This window comes from Pygoscelis adeliae, unplaced genomic scaffold, assembly GCF_000699105.1.
Source record: "Pygoscelis adeliae isolate BGI_AS28 unplaced genomic scaffold, ASM69910v1 Scaffold241, whole genome shotgun sequence".
Classification (NCBI taxonomy): Eukaryota; Metazoa; Chordata; class Aves; order Sphenisciformes; family Spheniscidae; genus Pygoscelis; species Pygoscelis adeliae.
Window position 1 is genome coordinate 995,569 of NW_008824056.1, and position 8,522 is coordinate 1,004,090.

Below are 8,522 nucleotides of genomic sequence, written 5' to 3' on the forward strand. Positions count from 1 at the left end.
TGAGGTTCCACCAGGGATTAATTTGACCCCCTCTCTTTGATACACTCAAAGCAAATCAATCTTTCATGGGTCTCAAGCTGTGAATACCTGCTCAAATAATTAAAACACTCAGCAGGGAACCTATTGAAAAGGTCATCTCTTAACAAAGATTAATTCAATTTTATCTCATACCCATAAAATTTGAGACAAAAATAACAGAAAGCAATGGATTACCCAATGTATCTCTCTCATTGGCATTAAAACACACTATTTATTTATTTATACAAGGACTTAGAAGGAAATTGCACATGCACCTTGAACTCATATCTCATGCAAAATTAATGCAGGATATTGCACTGCCGGTCCTTCAGTGGAGGGTAAATAAAAGCATTTTACTTATTTATTTGTAACCAAATCTATATGAACGAAAACTGTTCTGTTGCAGCATGCTTAAATTCTTCATATCCCTAGGTCCAGATAGAGGATTATATGGTACTAATTTAAGCCTTTCTTTTGCAAAGCTTTTGTGGAGGCATCCAGCTTTCAAACCAAAGAAAGTCCTTTTTCACACAGCAAACAGTTACACTGTGCAACATGGAAAACGTCCTTCTTTATTTTTCTTTCACTAAACATTTCCTAGGCAAGCAGAGCATAGATGATATCTAATAAACTAATTCAAGAACAGGGGAAGTTTTCAGAATGCAATTGGAACAAGAGCAAGCCCTCAATCCAAATGCAGCTGAAGTCTCCAAGCCTGGATGCTGTTCTCTGGGCATTCAATAGCAGTCCAAGGAAAGAAAATTCAGTTTGCCAGTCCTATTTATGATCCGTACCTCAATCACTGATTGCCATCATTCAAAAGTGATACATCACAAAATTACATAGTTTGTCTAAAAAAACTGATTTATTTGAACTAAACCATTTAATCTATCATTATGGTCTTCATTTCATCATATAGTAAGCATGAAACTAATGGTTGAAAAAAAAAAATTAGTACCTAAAAAACAAAAAGTGCATACTTCTGGAAGTAGATTATTTCTAAGACCTTTAGTTCCAGGACTTTTATTGCTCCTTTCTCTGCATAGGCAAATCCATGCATCTGCTTGGAAAAGTTTGCAAGGATTGACAATACTTGGACTTTCCTTCAAATACATTTAATTCTTAAGAACTTTTTTTTTTAAAGTCCTTCTAAAAGTGAAAGTGAAGTCTCAAATATGACATTCACAATTCTCTTATGATTACACTAAAACTCCTATTCCAAAATACTAGTAAGTTGTATGTTGCTGCATTTATCACAGATAGGAGATTTACACCCCCATATCTTTATCCTAAGTGCTTCTAATTGGTATCTCACACAGGCATTTGGTTTCAAAGGGCCTGAAGATGTGAAACAAGAATCAGTTTTTCCAGTATCAGACCTATTTCATTCAATTCAAACAATGGTGAAATTATGGACTCTTAAAGAGATGTGGGCTTTTCTTTTGTGGGATTGAGCTCTCAGGAGATGAGATTTTGATTTCCCACCTGGCTCTCAAAAAGAAAGAGTGAGAAAGAAAGACATTCTGCATCTAAATTTAATTCGACTCTTCGGAAAGGCTACTAATTTCATGCAGGAAAGAAAAATGCCCTGAAAATGAAGGAAGACATTAGCAGAAAGTCAAATATATATTAATATGCTTGTCTCCAAGATCAAAAACAAACTCTTAACAAGAGCTAAAGAGTGGCTGAACCAAGACAAGATGTTCATTTTTTAGCACTGCATTTCAGTGGCAATTGCTAAAGCAATGGGAAATTTACTTAAAATATTACAGAATGCCACAGTCAAGTTATGAAATTAGTGTAAAATGCAAAATACAACAGGACCCTTGTAAAATTAATTACTGTCAGCCCCTACAAAAAAAGAAACAGAACAAAAGAAGTGTAATGAAAAAGCAGCATAGCAGCTTTTGCCAAGCATTGAATGCCAGTGTTTATGAGCCAAGTCAAGAGGTCATTTCATTCTTTTTTCATCAAAGCAATAAAGCGCAAGAACTCATTCTCTATTTGAAAAGGCACTGAGTAGTAGGAACACCACTGCTGTCTTTTCCATTTAGTAGACAATGCACATTTGCGTAAGCTGGCTGAGGAAAAAAAAAAGGGGGGCTAGAGTATATATTTCCATTGGCTTTAAATTTGTGACTTTTAACCAAGATTTGGCTTATACTCCATGCATTAGTCAAATAACTGCAGAGTTCCAGCCATAGTTTCGCACCAATGAAAAGAAATCACCATACACATGATAGAATGTGTAAAACAAATTTAGGGGAAGCTTTTCCTTTCTTCGCTAGACTGACTGGCAGAGCAGTGGCTTACAAGTAACAGTAAGGTGAAATTTAAAATGCTACATTAATTTTTATTAATCAAAAAATGCAGCAAGTCATGATACAGCAGAAGATTTCAGGAGATAGTTTTTGTTCTTACTAATTCCCTAAAAATAAGCAAATTATTTCAGCAATAACTTTTCTTGTCTCTGGATTATTCTGAGCTATTCCCTACTATAACAGGAAAGATCTTTGCACTGATGCAACACTTGAAGGAAAACTCCCAGTACTCAGATCTCCAACGGGTTTTAGTACCTCCACCTTAAAAAGGTGAGAGGCTGAAATTTGGGGTTATTTAGTATTTACATTTAGACTTAAGAAATCTAGCTCTTTTACCAGGAAGAATTAATATGGGGTTTTTGTTTGGACTGGTTCTCCTCTAGGAAATAAATACTCCCTAGTGGCATTCACCTATAAGAGAAGGAAATCTGCTGTCAGATAAGCTAATCTTTTGTATTCCAGACATCCACCTTTTGCAATGACAGGGTATGAGCTGTTCCTTTGGAATCCATAGAAGTGACATACTGCTTTCTAATGGGAGGAAAGACCTCAGACCACAGAGGTGTTTTTAAAGAATATGAATAAAGTAAGGTAACATAAAAAAAAGAAGAATTAATCAGAGTAATTCAAGAAAAGACCATTACAAGTATAACAAAAAACAAACACCAAAATTCAGTACTGACTGTTTAGGCAAAAAAAAAAATTTAAAATACAGAGCTACTCTTTGTGAGGTCTTGGGACCCAATGTACAAGTAAAGCCTCATTTTTTCCCGTAAAATAAACATAAACAGCACATTTTCCACAGCAAATTATTTTTTAGGGTTTTTTTTTCTTTTAAAAGATTACTTTAAAAACAAAATACCCTTTTCTTCTAAAAAGTTACTAATTCTCTTAAATATGCTTCAGGGGTCATGTGTGACTCCTCTTTTTTAAAGATACTCAGCTCTAAGAGATAACACTTAAAACACTTCTCTTATTCAGCATGTAACAAGCTGTTGTCTGCAACTGTGCTTTCGTAATTTAAAAAAAAAAGTCTTTAACAGGAGAAAAGATACATGATGGTAGAAAAGCTGCTAGGTCAAGATTAACGAGCAGAGGCAGAGAAAGTGTCGTCTGAGGTGTTTGTAAAAACCTAATGTTCCCTTCACAGAGTGTATTTCATTGTCCAAGATCCAAACCTCTTCTCACTTGACCTTTAACAAATTTCTGAAACTCGTAAGGTCACAGCTCTTGCTGATCATCTACTAGTCTTGCCTTACTTACTGCAACAACAGGGATCTATCACTTGTGAGACAGATAATGGAGAGGAAAATTCAGCAGCTCATCCGAGAAGGGTAAATTTTACTCCTTTGATGATGGATGAGGACTATATTCCCCCCCACACCCCATTCATCTCTGTTGCCACGCAAGAACTTCAGGTAGGAAAGTAGCCTCGGTATTTCCCAGAACCCACCTCCTCTCACAGCATCTATATATGCAGGCTCTGCAGTTACTTTGACGTGTTTTTAGAGAAACATCAGTCCCATTGAAAATTTCTGGTCATTGAGTGAGTTTCAAAAATTATTCTATACTGATCCTGAGAAATTAAATCAGAGATACAAAAGAAACAGTGAACTCAGGCAAAGACAAAATCAACATATAGTTGAAACATCGACACCAAATGGTGTTCGATGCTGCTTCATAACCCAGTTCAACTGAAAGCCGTTGCGCTCATTCACTATTGAAATTAAGGACAGCGCATTACTTCTTGGAAACTAATATTGCAGCTAAGCTGAAGACTGCATGGAGGACTAAGGAAAAGAATAAACTCTCTTCTTCAGAGCCTATTGATTTGTAACATTTCTAATCAGAATTTCAATATGTCAAAACAGCGAACACAATATGAAATATGTCTCGTGATATTTGTGGACTGTGTGTGTTTTAAAAACTCAAGAGAACAGACAGTAGGCTAACAGGAACATGGCAGCTATCAAATGGGAACCCCTTGTTGTTTCACGATTTTTTGTAATTTTGGATTTATTTTGCATGAAGTGAAAACCACGAGAGAGACAACATCATGAAAAATAAGAAAAGCAGTAACAATTATTGTTGGACTAGAAGAGAGGACCAATGATGAGAGGCTGATCAAACTGAAGAGAAAAAGCAGAACATTCTGGAGGTAAGACAAAAGGGGAAGGATGTGGTAACAGCTTCAGAACAGGCAAAAGTCACCTCAAAGGAAAAGTATTTGTTCTACATCTCTGTCCATGGGGGAGAGGATGAAAGTATTTGACTTTGCATTTAACTTAACATTTCTGGCAATAATAATGACATATTGGAAAATTCTGGCTGGGAAGCATGTGGAAATTGTCCCAGAGTCCGTACTGGGACCCTACGATTCTGTCCCACCTTGCAGGCTATCAAGTTATAAGGCACATTGTTTGTTTTATGTTGGAAGCAGTGAAACAGAGACTGCATAGGAGATACTCATGGATGTGCAACATCTATCTGAAGGACTTCCCATTTTTAGTGTGAACGTTCTTTTCTGTAGAAACTTTTGACATTGAAAGTCTAAAATTAAACAGTGCGTACAGAACCCCAAACTTGATCAAAACTGAAATCCTACCCCAAAAAAAATATATGTACTCATTCTGTTTACATTCACATGACATTTTATATTACATCTTTAAAAGGATAAAAAGAAAAGCTTTTCTTTTAAGTAGGCAAAAAGTTCCCTCAAAAATGTAAACAAAGCCCATTTGTTTCTAACTAACTTAATACAGTTGGCACATGTTCCTTTGAAAAATCATACTCTCCTTGGCAGCAGCTTAGAAGCCTAATTATAGATAGACTAGCCATCAAAAATTATACCTTTCCTGTAGTCCCAGGAACAAAACACACTCTCAGAGGTAATCTATTTCAGGAGATATAGTTGTCTGCAACTGCCATTCTTTCTCGCTCCTCCCCTACACCTCTGAATGTGCCAAGCAGTCTGTCCACATCCACACTCTTACCCTAGATGCATTCCTTCAGCCTGGCTTCCACCCGCTCCATACTACACAAACTAGCCACAGAGTCTGGCAGTACCTCTCCCGAATTGACCTCAAAGCCTATTTTTTAGCCTTATCCTCCTCTTTTTCTAATATCTCTCCATTGCTGTTGAGCATTTACTCTTGCCTAGATAGGCTGCTCAGCTGCCCATTCCCCTCCTTCCCTACCCAGCACAGCAGCAACAATCGCTCCCCACTTCCACCACCCTTCCTTGGTTTTAACCTCAACCACATCTGTGTATGTTCATTGTGGTAGCCTCTGAGCATCACATACACAGGTAGACAAACAGGTTCTCAAACAAACTGCACTCTTCCATCTTCTGCAGTATGGTATCACAGCCCATGTTGCTCACCTGATAGCTCACCTCTTGCCAGATCATCAGTTTTTCAGGCAGGGAGTGGGTCCCTTTATATGACTAGGTTGTTGATAAAACATTACAGAAAATGCTACAAGATAAGTGCACTAAAAATAAAACCCTTCTCAAAAAAAAAAAATCAGCAAAAAGGCTAGGTTGCTGCTCTGTATGTGATAGCTTCAGTAATTCACACTATCAGATGAAGTCTGGTCACCTTCAGTCTGATATTTCCAGTCTACAAGTGGTATCGCTGCAATAAGTCAGGAGACATTTCTGATTATTTATAAGGGATAAAGCTTCCAGAGATGCTGAAGGCACAGACAAAAGAAAACTACTCACCAAAAAAAGTTCCATATGCAGTGGCCAACCCGCAGAGTTTTGCAGATCACACTTCAAAATATTTTTTCCTGGTTTTAGACTTTTAATATCATGCAGTTTGTGAAAAGTCACAAGGCAACCAGTGGTTGATGTGAAACTTTTATGGAAAAGTTAAAGAAAACAGAAGCATTTAAACAGAAAATTTAATCCAGCCATAAGTGCTTCTATGCCCATGGACTCCAGTGGAATTGCAGATATGCTTTCTTCCACTTTGGTGGGACACAGTTTATGTAGATCACCTAGCATAAAACGTGCCTCAGAGCTTTGCTAAGTAGAGGGATAAGCAAAGGCTTAACTGGAGCCCAAGAAGATTGAGCACATCCTAACTATTGTTTCACCAGTCTTCATGGAGCTCACCCACACTGCTGAAACCTGCTGTTCTTTAATCAGCCCAGACCAGTCTAAGTAAATTTTCCATAATTGCTATAGAAGCCATTGAGATAGCATCTGTGCTAGAACCAGTATGATAAATCAAACTGTACTACTTGGGGTGGGTGGTGGGAAATCACAGGAACACATTTCTCCTAGTATAGTACCCATTATGTTCCAATTTAAAGCTATATATATGTAGAATTATAAATAAATATAAAAATTTATTTATAAATCCACTAGAATTATAATAATTTATTATGCTTTGCATTATGAATATGTAAAGAATACAAAAACTCTAAAACACATGGGTAAAGTAGCCATATGTCTAACTAAAGCAGGATTATCATTTAGATCAAATTGTTGCTTCGCTTATTTTGAAACATTACATACAATTAAAAAACCCTTAATGTAGCAAAGACCGTGTCACTGCAGTTCTTTCAGTGTGGCAAACGAATGAATTACAGGGCAGATCAGTCCAGGCACATACCCTGAGTAGGGATGTTGTAACAAAACCTGACTACAGAAGGTGAATTTCTCAGATTTCACTAAACAAGAAAGAACCATTTCTAGAGTTTATGTTACAGAAACGTGAATACAAGATAGCACACTTTTATGTAAGGCAACTCGCCTCCCATCTGTCCCTCTGGGTTCAACTGTCCCAACCTATCTCAAACTACCTTTAAAGTCACATTAAAGTCTTATTGTTAATTGCCCCTTTATACATTCAAACAACATGAAAGGAAACTACCCAAATGCAGATTTTGTTGGCCTTATTGGTACAAATCATTCCCAAAGAAGTTCTGTGCCCTTCTAACATCCCCTTGAGAAGGATAAACTCATCTTCCTCCTTACCTTTTAAATCTTCCCCCTAAAATGGAGCAGGAAGTAAGATAGTAATGCCTCTTCTTTCAGTATTAACTGAGGACAAAAACACTGTCCTCTTCATTTATGTTTTATATTTTTATCCTTTATTTCTATTAAAAAATATCCATTATCATTATTGCTTCACTTCTCCTTAAGCCTTTTCTTTTTAGGCTAACCATCTTCCGCTATCACATAGATCAGAGATCCTGGTAGAGCTGCACTGATGCCTGCGCTTTTGTCAGCCTAGGCTACATCCTAGGCAATTCTAAATAAAAGTTAAAACTGTTAATCCCTTTTTCCCCAGCAACACCCAACAGTAAGATAACTTATTTAAAGACTTTTCTCTCTCTGTCGTTGTACTGATATAATCTGAAGAACTAGCAAAGTAGTAAATACGCAGTTTTTTTTCCTATGGGACTTCATTCTAAAAGATCTTATTGGGAATTTCTCACAAACTGAATCTGTAAATTCAGTCCTTTACCACCAAATAAACCCAGTTCACAAGTCTTAACATTTGAACACTGTGTTTTCTGTCTGTAGTCTGAACAGCCAGCAGGACACATGTCCTTGTTAATCCAGAGGTAATAAATTCAGTAGCCCTTATCTGGCAAACAGAAAGACACACATTTAACCACTCATCTAACACCAAGCCATCAAAAACTCTAAAAACCCGGTTGCTGAGTATTTATTACCCTAGTCACAGATATAAGAGGTATAAAATAATACCAGTGTGGTTTATTTGAGGAGAGCTTTGATTTTACAGCAGTCATATTTATTGAAAGCTATACACAAATTGTGGAGCAGTACCATGATATGTTCAGATAATGAGTAATTCAAGTGACAGTAAACTTCTTTAGCCTTTGTTTACACTATGTGAAAGAGTTTTCTATGAATTACATGTGGAAAAATTGCTATGAAGTCTCTAGAAAATACAGGTGCTTGTTGTGGCTTAAGCCCAGCCAGCAGCTAAGCACCACACAGCCGCTCACTCGCTCCCCCATGGTGGGATGGGAGAGAGAACTGGAAGGATAAAAGTGAGAAAACTCATGGGTTGAGATGAAGACAGTTTAATAGGTAAAGCAAAAGCCACGCACACAAGCAAAGCAAAACAAGGAATTCATTCACTGCTTCCCATCGGCAGGCAAGTGTTCAGCCATCTCCAGGAAAGCAGGACTCCATCACGC